The sequence below is a fragment of the Delphinapterus leucas genome, chromosome 1 (genome assembly GCF_059928025.1).
Source record: "Delphinapterus leucas isolate spDelLeu-1000000601 "Yukka" chromosome 1, BTC_Dleu_Yukka2, whole genome shotgun sequence".
Classification (NCBI taxonomy): domain Eukaryota; kingdom Metazoa; phylum Chordata; class Mammalia; order Artiodactyla; family Monodontidae; genus Delphinapterus; species Delphinapterus leucas.
Window position 1 is genome coordinate 160648706 of NC_143129.1, and position 19437 is coordinate 160668142.

The window sequence follows — 19437 nt, forward strand, 5'->3', positions numbered from 1 at the left end:
CATTACTGCAATTGCCCCAAATCTTTTTTAAAAAATTTTTATGGAGTATAGTTGATTTACAATGTTGTGTTACTTTTTGCTCTACAGCAAAGTGCATCAGTTATACATATACATATATCAACTCTTTTTTAGATTCTTTTCCCATATAGGTCATTATAGAGAACTGAGTAGAGCTCCCTGTGCTATACAGTAGGTCCTTATTAGTTATCTATTTTATATGCAGTTGTGTGTATATGTCCATCTAAATCTCCCAGTTTATCCCTCCCCTCTCTGTGTTTTTATACTTAAAGTGTGTGTCTTATTATAAAAGGATATAATTGGGTCTTGCTCTTTTATTGTCAGATAATTTCTGCCTTTTAATTGAAGTGTTTAGTTCACTTACATTTAATATAATTATTGATTTGGTTGGATTGAATGTACCATTTTGTTTTTTCCACTTTGTTATTTAAAAATTTTCTTCCCTCCTTTCCTTTTTCTTTTGGGTTCTTGAGAAGTTTTAGTATTCTATTTTTATCTCATCTAGTTTTTAAAAAAATCGATATCTCTTGTTAAATGATTGTTCTAGCTCTCTCTTTCTGGACCTGGCTAAGGAGGAGGAACCATGATGGGAGTTGACATCCAGCACAACAAGGACCGAAAGTTTCCACGCAAGGAGCCCAAGAGCCAGGACATCTACCTAAGGCTGTTGGTCAAGCTGTACAGGTTTCTGGCCAGATGAACCAACGTCACCTTCAATCAAGTTGTACCGAAGAGGTTGTTCATGAGTCACACCAACTGGCCACCTCTGTCCCTTTCCCGGATGATTTGGAAGATGAAGCTTCCTGGCCGGGAAGGCAAAAGAGCTGCGGTTGTGGGGACTATAACCAATGATGTGCATGTCCAGGAGGTGCCCAAACGGAAGGTGTGTGCTCTTCGAGTGAGCAGGTGCGCCCGGAGCTGCATCCTCAAGGCCGGGGGCTAGATCCTCACCTTCGACAAGTTGGCCCTGGACTCCCCCAAGGGCTGTGGCACTGTCCTCCTCTCTGGTCCTCGCAAGGGCCGAAAGGTGTACAGGCATTTCAGCAAGGCCCCAGGAACCCCGCATAGCCACACCAATCCCTATGTACGCTCCAAGGGCCGGAAGTTTGCGCGTGCCAGAGGCCGATGGGCTAGCCGTGGCTACAAAAACTAACCCCAGATCCTACCATGTTATTAAAAAGATTTTGGATGCTAAAAAAAAAGATTGTTCTAGGAATTGCAATATGCATTCTTAAATTATCAAAGTCTACCTTGAGTTAATATTATTCCCCTTCACATACAATGTAAGAATCTTACAACAGTAGATTTTAATTTCCTCCCTCTTTTGTTCTATTTTTGACATTTATTTTTGTTTTTACATATGTTAACTCCCACAATGCAGTATCAGTTTTTGCTCTAAACAGTAGTTTTTCTTTTAAGGAAATTAAGAATTAAGAAAAATCTTTAACACTGACTCATACTTATTACTATTTCTGGCGTACTTTATTCCCTGATGGGGATCCTAGTTTCCATCTGGTACTATTTCTCCTCAACTTAAAGAACTTCCTTTAACATTTCTTATAATGCAGATCAGCTAGTGATGAATTCTCCCAGCTTTTGCTTATTTAAAAATGTCTCTAGTTCACCTTAATTTCTGAAGGATTTTTTTTCTGAATATAGGCTTTTAGGGTGAAAGTTTATTTTTTTTCTAGCACTTTAAGTTCTCCTTGCCTTCTAACTTGTGTCTAGTGGTAAATCAGTGATAAGTCATATATTTTTATCTTCATTCTCCTATCTGTAGGCGTTTTTGCAGGGGAGAGGGAGCTGTTTTTCTCTTTTTTTTTTTTCTGAAATTTTGTTATGTGCTTTGATGGTGTTGTGCGTGTTTGTGTGTGTGTTACACTGCTTGGGGTTTGTTGAACTTCTTGGATTTGTGGGTGGACATATTCATAATATATGAAGCTTTTTCAGTATTTTCAAAAATTAATACACTTTATTTTTAGAGCAATTTTAGGTTCACAGCAAACTTGAGCAGAAAGTCCAGAGTTTCCACATATCCCTTCTTATCATACACACACAACCTCCTTCACCATCAACATTCTGCATCAGTGTGGTTTATTTATTACAGTTAATGATCAACATTAACACTCTCTGACTTAAATCACAGCAAGATCTTTTTGGACCCACCTCCTAGAGTAATGAAAATAAAAACAAAAATAAACAAATGGGACCTAATGAAACTCAAAAGCTTTTCCACAGCAAAGGAAACCATAAACAAAATGAAAAGAAGACCCACAGAATGGGAGAAAATATTTGCAAACGAAGTGGCTGACAAGGGATTAATGTCCAAAATGTATAAACAGCTCATGCAGCTCAATAACAAAAAAACAAACAACCTAATCAAAAAATGGGCTAAATAGACATTTCTCCAAAGAAGACATACAGATGGCCAAAAAGCACATGAAAATATACTCAACATCACCAATTATTAGAGAAATGCAAATCAAAACTTCAATGAGGTATCATCTCACACCACTCAGAATAGCCATCATTAAAAAAATCTACAAACAGTAAATACTGGAGAGGGTGTGGAGAAAAGGGAACCCTCCTACACTGTTGGTGGGAATGTAAACTGGTACAGTCACTATGGAGAACAGTATGGAGGTTCCCTAAAAAACTAAAAATAGAGCTACCAGATGATCTAGCAATCCCATTCCTGGGCATATACCTGTAGAAAACCATAATTCGAAAAGATACCTGCACCCCAATATTCATTACAGCACTATTTACAATAGCCAGGGCATGAATGCAACCTAAATGTCCATCGACAGAGGAAGAGATAGAGAAGGTGTGGCACACATATACAATGGAATATTACTCAGCCATAAAAAAGAACAAAAGAATGCTATCTGCAGCAACATGGATGGACCTAGAGATTGTCATACTGAGTGAAGTAAGTCAGACAGAGAAGGACAAATATCGCTTGATATTGCTTATATGTGGAATCTAAAAAAATGGTACAAATGAACTTATTTACAAAACAGAAATAGACTTACAGATGTAGAAAACAATCTTATGGTTACCAAGGGGAAAGGCGGGTGGGCTAAACTGGGAGATTGGGATGGACATATACACACAACTATATATTAAATAGATAACTAAAAAGGACCTACTGTATAGCACAGGGAACTCTACTCAGTTCTCTGTAATGATCTATATGGGAAAAGAATCTAGAAAGAGTGGATATATGTATATGTATAACTGATTCACTTTGCTGTAGAGCAGAAAGCAACACAACATTGTAAATCAACTATACTCCAATAAAAAGTTTTTAAAAATGGTCAACATTGACACATCTTTATCAACCAAAGTCCATAGTTTACATTTCAGTTTATTCTTTGGTGTTATGTATTCTAAGGGTTTTGACAAATGTATGATGTATTCACCATTACAGTATTACAAAGAGCAGAATCACTGCCCTAAAAATCCTCTGTGCCCCACCTATTTATCCCTCCCTCCTCCTAATTCCTGGAAACCACTAACCTTTTTACTGTCTCCATAGTTTTGCCTTTTCCAAAATGTCATATAGTTGAAATAATACAATGTGTAGGCCTTGCAGAATGGCTTCTTTCACTTAGTAATGTTTTTAAGTTTATTACATGTCTTTTCACTGCTTGATAACTTGTTTTTTTAATCACTAAATAATATTTTATTGTTTGGGTGTATCACAGTATGTTTATTCATTCACTTATTGAAGGACATCTTGTTTCCTTTCTAATTTTGTTTTTTTTCCTTTAATTAATTAATTTACTTTTGGCTGCGTTGGGTCTTCGTTGCTGCGCGCGGGCTTTCTTTAGTTGCGGCGAATCAGGGCTACTCTTTGCTGCGGTGCGCGGGCTTCTCGTTGCGGTGGCTTCTCTTGTTGCGGAGCACGGGCTCTAGGAGTGCGGGCTTCGGTAGTTGTGGCACTCGGGCTCAGTAGTTGTGGCTTGAGGGCTCTAGAGCGCAGGCTCAGGAGTTGTGGCACATGGGCTTTGTTGCTCCGTGGCATGTGGGATCTTCCCGGACCAGGGGTCGAACCCGTGTGCCCTGCATTGGCGAGCAGATTCTTAAGCACTGCGCCACCAGGGAAGTCCTGCTTTCTAATTTTGGCAATTATGAATAAAGTCGCTATAAACATTCATGTACAGGTTTTGGTGTAAGTGCAAGTTTTCAACTCATTTGAGTAAATACCAAGAAATGTGATTGCTGGGTCATATGGTAAGGCTATATTTAGCTTTGTAAGTGACCGCCAAACTGTCTTCTAAAGCAGCTGTACCATTTTCCATTCCCACCAACAGTGAATAAGATTTCGTGTTACTCCACAAACTCACCAGCATTTGGTGTTGTCAGTGTTTTGGATTTGGCCATTCTCATAGGTGTATAGTGATATCTCACTGTTGTTTTATAGAGATATCTCACTGTATATCATCTTTGGTGACAATTCTGATATTTTTCCTATTTTAAATTGGGTTGTTTGTTTTCTTATTGTTGAGTTTTAAGACTTTTGGGTATATTTTATCAGATACATCTTTTGTAATATTTTCTCCCAGTTTGTGGCTTGTCTTCTCATTCTCTTGACAGTAATTATTAAAAAAATTTTTTTCAACCCCAGTCTCTCTCTTTTCTTTTTTAGGCTTCAATTCCATTTATATTACACTACTTGGTATTGTTCCACAGGCCATTTTCCCATTCTTTTTTTTCTGTGTTCTTCAGCTTTCATGGTTCAAATGCTGTGTTTTCAAATTCACTGATCTTTAAAAAATTTTTTTCCAATCTGTTGTTTAACTCATCAAGTTAAGTTTTAATTCCAGACAGTGCATTTTTCAGTTCTGTTATTTTTATTTGGCTCCTTCTGTAGTTTCCATTGTTCTATTGAGATTTCCCATTTGTTTATTCACTACATAGTACTCTCCTTTAAATCCTTAAACATATTTATAATGGCAGTTTTAAAGTCCTTTACTGCTAATTCCAACACCTGTGTCATCTTTAGGTCTGTTTCTACTGGTAAATTTTCTCCTGGTTATGGGTTACACTTTCCTGTATAACAAAAATGGTATCCTTGACATGGTGGATGCTGTATTGTTGAGGTCTATATTTTTGCTGTCTTCCTTTAAAGAATGTTGTGTTTTTCTTCTGAGAGGCATAGCTAATGTACTGGTACATCAGCTTGGGTCTGCCATTTCTTGGTTTTAGGCTTTCATAGGGTGAGTCTAGACTAGTCCTTAATGTCTGGTCTCCCTTGAGTCTCTGCTGAATGCCCGGGCTGTTCGGGAAGATCTCTCCACTCTGGACGGTCAGACTCCACAATCTTGCAGCACCGTGTGACCTCCAAAACCTCTGTTTGGCTCGCACTATGCCAGGAGCTGTTCTCTGTCAGGCAGCACAAATTCTCACTCTGTACGTACCCAGCTTTGTACCCAGTCAAAGACTCAATAAAACCCCTACGCAGACCCTGGTTCTCCTGTTCTGTGCCTCTTCCAGCTCTCCTATAACCTGCCCCACAAATTCCAGCTGCCCCGGCAGCCTCAAACGTCAGTCTCTTGTTTCTTCCCCCAGGAGGACTTCTGCTCTCTCTCTGGACACCACTCTCTGTGCTGAGGTCTGGAAAGTGCCCACTGGCAGAAAGCTGGGATAAATGTCAAGCTCCCGTGTTTTCCTTTCTCAAGGTTCACAACCAGTTAGGAGTTAGAGTGTTGCAGACATAAAAGCCAGAGAGAACCATGAAATCTTATTGCAACTCCATTTCCCTTATCCCTCCTCCACGCATGGCTCTCGTGGGGCCATTTTCCTGCAGGTGGGGATGAGGGAGAGGAGCAGGGGGCCAATGGGGGAAAGGGAGTCTGGAGAAGGCAGTTGGGGTATCGCCTGCTATATTTTGTTTACAGCTTCCCAGTGGGGCCCCAAAGAAGGAGGCAGCTGTGTGTTATTGAGCTTGTAGGAGAGGCAGGGAATGAGGGGGGTGCTGGGGAGTGCAATTAGCCAATGGTTTGAGACTGATGAAGTGGATAATGAGAGGTGCTAGGACAGATTTCTGTGTTAAAAAAGGAGACGGCGGGGAGAAGCCGTTGCACATTAATCAGCTCAGGCCTGATCTGTCAGGAACTGACTCCCTGCCAAGAGGACAAGGACCAGAGGATTTGCAGGCTGGGCCAACACCTCCTTCCCAGGCAGCCTTCTTGGGGATTCTTATCCTCCTCCTCCTCATGATTAACATCTATTGAGGTCATATGGGCCATGTCTTATGCCAAGTAACTCTCATGATTTACCTCATTCAATGTCCCAAACAACTTTATGAAGTCGACTTTGTTATAACCCATTATACAGATGAGCAAACTGAGATGCAAAGAGGTGAAGGACCTTTCCTAAGTCACATTGTTAGTAAGTAGTGAAGCTGAGTTTCTCCCGTGGTCTGACACCAGAGCCTGATGGACGCAGTCTTGGTCTTGACTTCAAGGTCAAGGTATGAGTGCAGGTACGTTTGACTTCAGTCAGGTATGCAGGTATACCTGCAGGTATGTTTGACTCCAGTGCAGTCATGTTTGACTTCAGTGAGTGTCCTCAGAAGGGAAGGGACACATCTTCCTAGCACCTGCTGTGTGTGAGGCTCTGGCTACATTCTGCACCAAGCATGTTATATTTCTTCTGTTTTGTTTTTCAATTATTTCTAATAACACCCAGTGAAGAAGATACTGTTTTCACCTTAATTTTACAGAGGAGGAAACTGAGAATGTATTAGAAAAATGAAATAGCTTGTCCAAAAAACCAAATCTAGCAAGTTATAGAACAATGTTAAGATGTATTAAACTTCTAACCAACAATTATATAATGAACCCTTACTACGTGCCAGGCTTTATTCTAGGTATTAGAGATACAGTAATGAATAGGAGAGCCAAAATCCTGCCCTCCTGGAGCTTATGTTCTACTGGGGGCAGAAAGGGAGCACTGGTGGGTGCAGTAAACAAATAAAGCAGGTGGAGTAAATGATATAGAGAAAACTAAGGCAGGGAAGGTGGGAAGGGAGGGTGTGGTGTGGAGGACGTAATTTTGTATAAAACGTCGGGAAGGATGCACTGAGAATATGACTTTTATGCAAAAACCTGGAGGAGCTGAGGAATCCAGTCCTTGGATATGTTATGGAAGAGTATTCTAGGCTAAGGGAACAGCAAGTGCAAAGGGGCGCTGAGTCGCCCAACTCCACGGACAGCTTTCATGAAAGCCACCATGTGAAGAGTATCTCCTGGGATTGTGTAGCGAGGGGGCTGGTGTGGGGGACAGAGGAGGTGTGGCTGGAGCAGAGTGATGGAGGGGAGAGTAGGGACCATCAGTCAGAGGGGTAACTGTAGCTGAGTGTGGGGGGCCTTTTTGCCCATCATATGGACACAAAGTCTTCTCTGATGGGAACAGAGAAGGGGTTGAGAGATGATCCCCAGAAGGTCATGGTCAGCCACTCTGATAGCCTCCAATTTGCCCCCGAGTTTAGCCTTCCCCTTGGGTCCTGCCACCCCCATGCCTCCTGCCTCCTGGTTGAGTGATCTCACTTTAAAGGCCTAAGTATCCCACCAGCTCTCTCCCTTAGCCCAGGTGAGAGCCAGACATGGTGAAAAAACTCAATACATGTGAGAGAAGAGGGAACCTTGACTGTGGGCAGACGCCTGCCTCTGGGGCTGGGAGGGGGGCAGAGGAGCACCCACCTCAGAGTGGTTGTAAGGTTTGAGTGAGGCGATGCCCACCCGGCGCACTGGTGGGAGGCCATTCTCTCACCTTACACCAGGGCTAGCTCTGTGATACATGACGATCGCTTCCTTTATCCCCCAGGAGTTCCCACTGCCGGGAGCTCCTCCCCTTTCCTCTCCATGCGTCAAAGTCCTATGTGCCAAATTTGACGTCCTCTAAGGAACCTCCCCAACCCTCACTGATTACCATCTCCAGACTCCAGGCAACACGTTCACTGGAGAGGCAAGGACAAGGGTTTTGGCTTCAGACAGGCCTGAGTTCCCAGCTTACCTCTGCCTCTGGGTGATGTTAGAAAAGTCACCAGACCACTTAAGTCTCAGTTTCCTCATCCATAGAATAGCATCTTGTCATGGAGACACTTTGAGAATAAATGAGATGATGTAAGGAAAGCACTTAGCACGGTGGGCTCAAGTCAACGTTACTACGAGCACTTCAGTACGGAACCCAGTACTCTGCTCTCAAATCTTCCACCCAGAGTTTACCTAGGCCAGAGGTCGGCAAACTTTTTCTGTTAAAAGGCCAGGCAGTAAATAATTCAGGCTTTTCACACCATTCGGTCTCTGTTGTAGCTACTCAGCTCTGCCATTGCAACACAAAATCAGCCATAAACAAAATATACATGAATGGGTGTGGCCATGTTCCAATACAACTTCGTTTAATAAACAGGTGCGGGTCTGGATTTGGCCCGGGAGCCATAATTTGCTAGCCCTTGATCTATATCAATCCCTTCACTTAACAAAAAGAGGAGAAAGAAGCCCAGAGTCAATAAGTCACCCATCCCGGGGTGGCTGAGCCACCCAAGCACGGAGGGAGGCCGGAAGCCGGATTCTCCATATTCCTTCCTGAATTGTTTTCTTACTGTTCCATGTGGGTTAGCTTTCTCTCCCCCATTGGTCTGTCAGTTGCACACAGGCTAGTTACTCATTAAATATTCGTTTGATTGGTTTCATATAACAATACATGTTTGACACCCTCTTGGAAGCTTCTGGATATGTCCTTTGGAGAGAGCTGTGAAATCAGAGGTGAGGAATCACGGGCTGGTTCAAAGTCCCCGGGTGAGTCAAGAGTTCCCAGTTCCCAGCACTGGAGGACACTGTCAGCACGACAAGGACAGCCTTACTTCACCAGTGAGACAAGGCTCTGCAGCCGTGAAATTCTTCCTTTGGTTTCTCCAAGAAAACAATCCTCTGAAAAGAATCTCGTCTATTAATGTGATTATTAGTCTGGAAAAAAACCCACTTCTCAATAAAATGAATCTATGACAAGACAGATGTAATAAACCTGTTTAGGATTTATGATGTGCCCAGGAAGCGTTTTGCAAAAGATAATGTTCCCCTGTAATGTTGATTTGCCGGATGAGAACCATGTAATTTATTCTGTCAATGTACATAAGAAATGTTATCTGTGTGGGGAATGACTGATGGCCTCATGAAAGCTGGCAGGGAAACAAATAAAACAATTTGGGTCTTAAAAATATAATCACCTAATGATCTTGTCCCAGCGTTTGTGACAGGGAGAGCAGGATTGGGAGCTGCGGCTGCCATGAATTTGCCGTCTGGACTCGGGACCATTTACCCTTGAGCTTGGCACCAGAGGGCAGCAGGGAGCCCTGAGAACCTCTCTTGGCTGTCCAGCGTCCTCCCTCTGGGCCTTTGTCCAGGCTGTTCTGTCTTCCCGGCTATTGGTCCATCTATCCTTCAAGGCCTGGCTCAAAGGGTCTCTCCTCCGTGGTGAGCTTCTGTGCCTGGAGCTCTGCTAACACATACCTTGGCAACAACAGGGATTTTCCCTTCTTAGGACTCTTGTAGTCACCCTCCGGGCCTCTTTTAGGCCACTCAGCATTTGCTCCCTTGAAGTTTAGTGATTGATGTCATCTGTTTGAGACTAGAGCCCATCTTGGTTCAGCATTCTCATTGGCAGGGTCATTTCGTGAGTGCCCACGAGTGTTTGCTGAGCGAATTAATATTCAGAGTTAGAGCTACCATTTACCAAAGAGCTCGAATGTGTCAGGCACTGTGCTAGGGGCTTTACAACTTGGTTACATAATGGAACCACCCTAGGAGGTGGGCACCATCATTGTTCCTTTTGTACGTAGTGGGAACTGGGGCTCAGAGGCCATCTGACTTTTTCAAGGTCATATATATCTAGCAAGCAGAGGATCTGGGTTCCAAACCCAGACTGCAGAGTCTACTGTGATTGGATATGAACTTACTCTATATACCCTCTCTGTGCTGATCGCTCCCTTCTTGAGACTCTTTCCTCCCTTGGTTTCCATATACTATACTCATCTGGTTTTCCTCTCAGTATTCTGACAACTCCATAGGGGATACCTTCTTTGCAGTGCCCTGGAGCACTGGTTGAAAAGTCCATGGTGGGGGGGTGGCCAGCAAAGGGTATGGAAAAGGCATAAATGGGGTGTGTCTGCGCCAAGGCCACATGGAGGCCTAGGCCATGAGGCTGGCTCTGGCTTGGACAACATGGAGTTTTGAGGAGAGGCCAGAGAGTAGGACTGGGGATGCAAGGCCTTTCACTAGATCAAGGCCAGCTGGGAAGTAGCTGGGCATCAAAGGGCAGTCCTGGGGAGGATGTGATGCCAGATGTAGGGCAGTGAAGCCTACACCCCAGGCCTAAGGTCTTGTAGCAGAGCTTAGATCTGGGGCAGCCTGGGGCTTTGACAGGCAGGCTTAATGCTGCCAAGGCTGGGCCATTAGACCTTGAGTCTGGGGAATGTGATTGCATCATTTTGGAGCCTGGTGAGAAACAGAATTCATCCTGGATGATTCGAATGTAGAAATTCTTATGAACATACTACTTATAGAGGTATGAGCAGAGCTAAAGGAATCAACAAGGGGCCACCCAGAGAGGCACAGCAGCAGAGAGCTCACACCACTTAGGGTCAAAGAGACAAAGGGAGGAAATAACGTTACTGGGGCCCAGTGAGGGCTGGAGCAGGTGGGGATGGTGAGAGTGGTTAGTCACAGAGGGATGTAGCTACTTCCAGAGGCATGGCCCCAAAGCAGGAAGGAGTGGAGAAGAAATGACCCGATCTCTCCCTCCTCCTACCTTGCAGTGACTCCCATTGGTTGAACCCAGTATCAGGGTCAGATTCCTGGGTCAGGGAGCAGGTTAGAAAAGGAAATAGAGTTGATCTGGGGGACTGGACAGCACAGTGACTCACTGTTGAGTCTCCCCAGTTGGGTGCTGAGGGTGTATCTGGAATCTCAGTGCAGAACTGACTTATGTACTCGTTGGTCTACCATGAGAAGAGGTAGCTTTGGGATCTGGGAAGGCAGAGACAGGAGGAAGATGGGCAGCCCCCCGTGGAGATGGAGGCTTCCCTACTTGGCTCTTCTGTCTTTGTCTTGCTTGAACTTCAAGGAAGGATTGAACATGGAGTATAGGCTGTGATGAAGCTGAGACGATGACTCCAGACCTAGTTTCCCTAAGGATAGAATGCGGGCATTGGATCAAAGCAGCAACTCTCAACTGGTTTTCCAAGGAGCTCCAGAGCTTAGTAGAGATGTCCCAGGAGTTGGTGGGTATGTGAAGGGGGAGACCAAGGGAGTGGGCTAAAGGAATCCTAACGAATGCTACTCCTGCCAGCTGGCTAAAGCAGAAAATCTTCCTTGCGTTTGACTTCAGGAGAGCCACTTAGATGAGCTGGACTTGGAGCATTTCAGCCTGGATCTGATTAATGCCAGGGAAGGAGGTGTGGTAATTACAAAAGCTTTCGGCAAGCCGAGAATGTGGTCCATGATGTAAGAGGCAAGATTTGGGAGTCAGTTAAGGCGAATCCCAGGCGTGACCTAGAACGGCAGTCCCCAACCTTTTTGGCAGGAGGGACCGGTTTTGTGGAGGAAAATTTTTCCACGGACGGGGGATGGGGGGGACGATCTCAGGATGATTCATTTATTGCGCACTTTATTTCTATCATTATTACATTGTAATATAGAATGAAATAATTATACAACTCACCATAATGCTGGCAGGAGGCGGAGCTCAGGCGGTAATGCGAGCGATGGGGAGCAGCTGTGAATACAGATGCAGCTTCACTCGCTCACCCGCTGCCCACATCCCGCTGTGCAGCCCGGTTCCAAACAGGCCACAGACCAGTATCCGTCCATGGCTCGGGGGCTGGGGACCCCTGACCTAGAAGATGTTATGGACCAAGCTGGGGAGCCGGGGGTGGGCGGGGGAGAGAGAGGAAATCCAAGTATCATTCAATGGAGAGAGAATAGAAAAACATATCCAACAAAGTGTATTACTTTAAGGATCTCCTGGCTGAACGCTAAGTTTTCTTGTCCGATGTGATTGTTTCTTCAGGCACGGATATAAATGTCTCCAAGGTGGGTGGAGAGGACAAGTTCTAGCCAAATTCTTTGATGCATAGAGATGCTGATCCTCAGGGAGACCACCTGCTAGCCAGCTCAGAGCTTCCCGGGCCTCCTTAGCACTCTCCCTCGTCCTGAATAAGGCCCTGTTTGCATCTTCCCGATGGCTGGAATCTCCTGCTCTCTGCTGGCTTGTATCTGAGTCCTGAACAGTCCAGTTCAGCAACTGTGGCTTTTGCCAGCCCAGCTCTGGCTTCCACTTCTTGGGTCTTCTCTTTTTCCTTATTTTGTAAGTGTCACCATGCTGGTATCCCTCAGGCCTGACACCTTCCCTGAGCAATACTCTCCCAGTTTAAAAGATCTCACCTCTGACTCCGGGTCTCAGACCTCCCCCCCACTCCCACACAAGTCTTCTTACCCATCTCGCCAGGACCCTTGTAGTTCTAAGCACAAGCCCTCAGTCACAACCACAGAGGGATCTGCTTTTTGCTGCAATGTGCATGGAAAGAAAAAACTGAAGAAGCGTTAACCAACGCCCTTGCGTGTACAAGGTAGTTGAATTTGTTTGAATGTGGCTTACCATGATAACTGCGTAACATTTCTGGAGCAGTTACAGTGTGCCAGATACTGTGCTAGGTTCTTCACACACTATTTTAGCCCTCTGAGATTGTGCTTTTATTATCCTCAATCACAGAAATGAAGAAACTGACGCTCAGAGAGGAAGCGCCTTGCCCAAGGTCACACAACTAAGAAGTGATGGAACCTGGGTCTTCTTATTGGAGTCTATGTGCTGAACAACTCTGGTAACCGTTGTTTGGGTTTGGGGAGAGAAATGAACAGTCCCTCCAAACCTCCGAGAGCGCTCTTTTCAGCCACAAATTGAGCAAATGATACAAAACTGTGACAAGCCACGCAGAAAGGCTGATCAATAAAGCACCATCTCCAAGAAGCAGAGCAATTAGGTGAAGAAATGGAATAGCTTTCCAGTCTCTAAAATAATGGGCTCATATTAATTTAAAAATATTTTCACTTCATTGTCTATGATAAGAAATCCAACTTTCACTCCTTCTGCTTGGATCACTCCTTCTTGACCCCTTGCACGACTGGTCTTTTCTCATCCTTCAGGTCTCAGCTTGAATGTCACCTCCTCAAAGGAGCCTTCCACAGTCCTCCAAACATAAAGCAGGTCATCCCCAAGGTTCTGTGCTGGCCCTTGGCTCTATCATAGCAGTTCTTTGCATGGCAACATTTATAATTGCATGTGTGTGTGTGAGATTGTTCTGTCTCCCCTACTAGACTCTAAGTTTGGTGAAGCTAGGGACCATGCTTGATGCATCTACCCTGAAGACCCCACACCCAGCACCATGTCATTCAAGCAGCAGGTGCCTAGTTAGCATTTGTCAAAAAGACAGATGAATAAGTGTGGTGTATTCTTATTTACCAGAGTTCTCTGATCTTATTTAATAACAAATCACTTAAGAACAATTTGATATCTATTGCAATATGTAAACTGGGAAATCATGTAAATGTGGTTATTACTTTCTGGCTGTCAGTGATATCTTTGTTTTCTTGGGAGGGGGAGAAACAGAATAAGAGAAAGAACAATGCACGGGGAGTTGGGAGATCTGGGTATGAGCCTTGGTTTTGCTAGCTGTGTGACCTTGGGCATGACTTTTTCCCTCTCTGGTCCTGAGTTTCCTCAGCTGTAAAATGAGCTTGGACCGGCAACTCTCTAAGAATTCTTTCAGCTGTAAAAGTTTAAACTCTGAGAATTACATAGATTGCACATGGCTGAAATGATTGGATTTGGGACATCAAAGCATGTTTTGGGCTACACTAGCACTGAAATGGCATTTTGTTAGGGTATAGTCTCAACCTAAAGTCTGGATGACTTCTCTTGTTGCCTTCAGTGTGGCAGGAGTCACCCAGTCCTCTCTGTGCAGTGCTGGGAGCCACGGTAGAGGACAGAGCTACTCCCCTTCCTTCCCGATGGGGCTTGTCATTTGTCTGCCTCATCCTCAGAAACCCTGCAAAGCCTGGTAAGAAGGAAGCTGCAAAAAAGGAATAATAATTTCCCTTCTTTTATCCTCCACTGCCATCTCCTCATCCTCAGACCACAGAGCATCCAGTTGCTACTCAGTGACCGGGCTGGAATGAGAGTCGGAGAGGATAGGGCTGAGCTCCCAGGCTCTGTGGCCTGAGGAGCCTGGAGGAGCCCGGGCGCCCGTGGAACCTGCCTGGGCCAGTGCTGCAACGCCTATTAATCGGTGTTTAAGCGGGTTCATCAGTGTGGAGTAGCGCCTGCTGTTGCTGAGCTCAGCCCGGGCCCAGAGAGCTGGGAGCTGGGCAAATAACATCTTACTTAGCAGAAAATTCCCCTCCGTTGGAGCATGTTTCAGAGGAGTTTGATCTGAATGAGGATTGATGTCAATCCTGCAAGGCAAAGGCACCTGAAGCTTCTGCCGCAGCCACCGCTATAAAACGAGCCATTTGTGGTGACCGAGAGATGCACGCAGAACACTGCAGCACCCCACATCTCTCCACCCCACCCTGGCCGTGCAGCCACAAGGCTTGTCCGTCCCAGGTGGGTAGAATGGACAGTCCTGGGAGGACCAGCCAGCGGGAACCTTGGTGCATTGGAGATTCCTGGGCATGTTTTCGGCTTAGGAGCCAATAGACAAGGGCTCAAATTTAGAGCTGCCAGCTCTTAGCTGTGTGATCTTGGGCAACTTGTGTAACTTCTCATAGTGTTGGTAGACTCATGCCCACCACAGAGCTATTGATTCCTACCTTGGAGAGCTGATGTGAGGATTAAAGGAGCTAGGGTGCAGTGGGTTACGGGAACTAAGACATTTCCTGCCAAGGAGTTGGCCCTAAGCCCACCTGAGACCCCATCTCACTCCTGTCCTAGGCTGAGATGGGGATGTGGGAGGGTTGGACAAGGAGTGTGAGTAGGGCTCAGGAGAGAGTTTAGGAGAGGCCCTTCCTCCTCCCCCAGGTGGTGGGGGCATGGGTTCACTGTGACTTGCCTCCAAAGCTCTTGCTCCCACCCATGGTGAAGAATCAGAGCCTGTCTGCTCTCAGCTCCCGAAGGTGGGGCTGGCAGGGCCTGGTGGCTCCAGGTCCAGGGCTATCCCCAGAGGTCCGGGTTAGAGACAGTACAATAGGCTGGCTGGCCTTCGTAGATCTGTCTGATGAAGGGTGATAAGAAATAAAATCTCTTCTTTTCCTCAGTGGTTTGATCCGCCGCTCTTGCAGGGATCCTCAGCGTCCATGTCTGCGTATGCAGCTGTTAGAGGAAGGGCTAGAGGGTCAGTCGGGAGGCCTGTGTCCTAATCTTTCCTGAGGACTCAGCTCACTCCGAGGCCTTGGACCCTCCTCTCCTTGTTGGCCTCAGGGACCCCATCAAAGGCCAAAAGCTATGATCTCCAATGGCTGTAACATTCCCAAATTTTGAATCTGAGCAGGGAAGAGGTTCTGTGTCATTGTCTTCACAGCCCTGGCCAGAGCTGCAGCTCCTTCTTTAAGACAGGATTCAAGAACCAAGGCCACATGATCTGCAGCTGCAGAGGGACATTGCCCTGAGAGTGGGCTTCATTGTGTCTCTAGTGAAGGACTTTGTGAAAGCCTCTGAATGGGGCTTGGAGCAGTTTTCATGTTTATTTTTAAATCTCTTTGGGGTGCTGCTTTTAATTCTTCTCCTTCTTTGGCCCTTTCACATGGAAGCTAGATGACAAGGCATGGCACGATTGTGTTTGCCCAAGTGCAGATAAGATCAGTCTTGGCAGATCGGCTGAGCCCCAGCTCCTAAAGAGAAATGGAACATAATAAACAGGTACTGGGGGGAATAAATAGGGAGGATTAAATCCTAACAAAGGCAGGAACATCTGGGACATACAAAAGCTTGTTCAGAGAATTGCCTGGGAAAGAAAGAAATGAAGAAAGCAGCCCACTTCACTCTTACCTGGCTCCCTTACTGGTCTCCACGAGCACGATGCACCCGAGGGATGCCTCTTGAGAAAATCTCTGCTCCTGGAGGATGCCGGATGGCAAAGCTCTGGTCGGCCCCCCAGCTGTCCCTGCAGCAGGGGCCAAGGAGCACGCAGGCCCCAGCCCCTCATGTCAGCCCTCACTGCTTCTTCCCAAGAGTTACTTCACCCCCCATTGGGGATTTCCTGCTCAGAAAGCCTTCTTGGGCTGCCCAGAGATAAGCAGTGCTCTTCCCTGCATCGTGTCTGGGCTGATTCCCTCTGGGCCTGCTTGTCTGATAGAGTGTGAGTCCTATTTCAGCTCCTGGTTGGCTCAGTAGACTGGGGGAAAGAAAAGAGTATCTTACATGAGTGTCCTGGACTGATCTACTTCTCTACAGCCACACTCCTACTGCCCTGGGAATGGCAACCGTTACTTATCCCCAGTAAGATTCTCTTAACCATCCTCTTGCTGCCTGTCCCATCCTCCAATTGATTCTCAATGCTGAGACCAGACAGATTTTAACAAAATGAAGATCTGACAATGTTAGGCCCCCACTTAAAACACTTCATGAAAGAAAACATGTTCAGAATGGCAGAGTAAGAACCTCCCCAAACCTGCTCCTCTATAAAAGCAATAAGAACACTGGAAATGGTCAAGATCTACATTTTCAGAGCTCTGGAAGTTAATCAAAGTCTTGCAACAATCCAGAGTGTTTATTCAAGAAAAATGGTGTAATCTCAGCAGGACCATGAGCTTTGTGGCAATTTTTTTTTTTGTGGCTGTGCTGGGTCTTCGTTGCTGCGTGCGACTTTCTCTCTAGTTGCAGTGAGCGGGGGTTACTCTTTGTTGTGGTACGCAGGCTTCTCATTACGGTGGCTTCTCTTGTTGCAGAGCACGGCTCTAGGCTCGTGGGCTTCAGTAGCTGCAGCACGTGGGCTCAGTAGTTGTGGCTGGTGGGCTCTAGAGCACAGGTTCAGTAGTTGTGGCGTGTGGGCTTAGTTGCTCCGCGGCATGTGGGATCTTCCCGGCCCAGGGATCGAACCTGTGTCCCCTGCATTGGCAGGCAGATTCTTAACCACTGTGCCACCAGGGAAGTCCCGAGCTTTGTGGCATTTTAACTTGCTCTATTCCCATGCCTCTTTCCCCAGCTTGTGGTAGCCTTGAGAATCAGCAGCACCATAACCACAGTAGCTGTGAAAACCCGCAGCCTAGCTGTCACTGAAGGGGGAAGTATGAGTTTGGAGATGCCCAGAAGCTCCATCGTCAGAGAACTGTCATGATTTGACTTGTACAGCAGCTCCCTGGAAAAGTCTAATTCACAGGACTTGTCTTTATTTGATCTGACTCAGAGCTTTCTCAGTGAGACACTTTATCTGCAGAGCATTTGTCAAAAATAATAATAGGCAATTGTTTAACATCACACTTACCTGAGGTGGTGATGCCTGCTGGGCAAATAGGAGCCTGGCCCCAAACCTTAAATCTCGTGAATGAGATGTCCATAGGGAGCTTTGAAAAGCTCTGACGTACTCCTGGGGATTAAGAAGGCTACACACACACAGGTGCAGGGCTGTGTGTGTCCCCAGGACTGACTTGAGAAGGCCCCAATCTCTTACTTCTAACAGGTCCTGGGACTCTGAATAAGCAGGAAATGAAGCATTCAGGCAGAGCTGTAAGTTGCCAGGGCCTTGAAGGTGTGCATCAATACATACACAGAGCCCCTCAGAAAAAGATGGGAGAAGTTTTATTTGCTGAAAGCATTAAGGAAAACTCTGTTCAATCATTAGATAATCAATAAGCTAATTGAGCAGAGACCTCAGAGTCTGCGCATGACAAGGAATATAGACTTTACAAAATTAGTTCAGAAAAGGCACTAAATCAACCATAACAGCAACAACAACAATGAACAACAACAATGGCAAGCCCTGGGGTGGGAGAGATCTGATTTCCAGAGTTGCTATATTATATTATATAAAATGTTTAGTTTTCAGCAACAACAAAAAATTTGAGACATGTAAAGAAAGGGGAAAATATGGTCCATATACAGGAAAAGAAAAACAGTCAATAGAAATTCTTCCTGAGGAAGTCCAGATGTTGGATTTACTAGACAAAGACTATAAATAATCTATTATAAAATGTTCAAAGAGCTAAAGGAAAACTCTTACAAAGAATTAAATAAAAGTATGAGAACTATGTGCCATCAAATAGAGAATACCAAAAAAGATTAAAAAAAAATACATGCACCCCAAACAGCCCCAAAATACATGAAGCAAAACCTGATACAACTGAAGGGAGAATAGACAACTAAACAATAATAGTTGGAGACTTCAATACCCTACTATCAATGATGGATAGAAAGACTAGGGAGAAGATTAACAAGGAAATAGAAGACTTGAACGACACTATAAAGCAGATATCTGCAGAACACTTTGCCCAATAATAGCAGAATGCACATTCTTATCAAGTGCACATGGAACATTCTCCAGGATAGACCACACGTTAGGCCATAAAAAAAGCCTCAAGAAATCTGAAAGAAGTGAAAGTATGCAAACGATGCTCTTTGCCCACAATGGAATAAAATTAGAAATCAATAACAGAAGGAAATGTGAGAAATTCACAAATATATGAAAATTAAACAACACATTTCTAAGTAACCAATGGATCAAAGAAAAAAAATCACAGGATAAATTAGAAAATACTTTGAGAAGAATGAAAACAAAAACACAAAAGGCTAAAACTTATGGGAGAAGTGTCTAGAGAAATTTGTAGCTATTAGCACCTATGTTGAACCTATTTGCAGGGCAAGAATAGAGAAGCAGATGTAGAGAACAGACATGTGGACACAGGGTGGGGGAAGGGGAGGTGGGATGAATTGGGAGATTGGGATTGACATATATACACTACCATGTATAAACTAGATAGCTGGTGGGAACCTTCTGTGTAGCACAGGGAGCTCAGCTTGGTGCTCTGGGGTGACCTAGATGAGTGGGATGGGAGAGTGGGATGGAGGTCCAAGAGGGAGGGGATATATGTATACATATAGTTGATTCACTTCGTTGTACAGCAGAAACTAACACAACATTGTAAAGCAACTATACCCCAATTAAAAAAAATAGGAAGATATGTCTTAAACCAATAACATAAGCGTCCACCTTAAGAAACTAGTAAAAGAAGAGCAAACTAAACCCAAAACAAGTAGAAAGGAGGAAATAATAAAGATTAGAGCAGAAATATATGAAATAAAGAATAGAAAAACAATGGGGAAATTTAATGAAATCAAAAATTGGTTCTTTTTAAGTATCAACAAAGTTGACAAACCTTTAGGTAAACTGGCCAAGAAAAAAGGGGAAGATTCAAATTATTA

The 19437-nt window shown here is 44.8% G+C and overlaps 1 pseudogene; it reads left to right on the forward strand.

Annotated features, from left to right (window-relative positions):
* The first annotated feature begins 593 nt into the window (after positions 1-593).
* On the forward strand, positions 594-1186 carry LOC111175392 (large ribosomal subunit protein eL18 pseudogene; annotated as a pseudogene).
* Positions 1187-19437: the final 18251 nt, after the last annotated feature.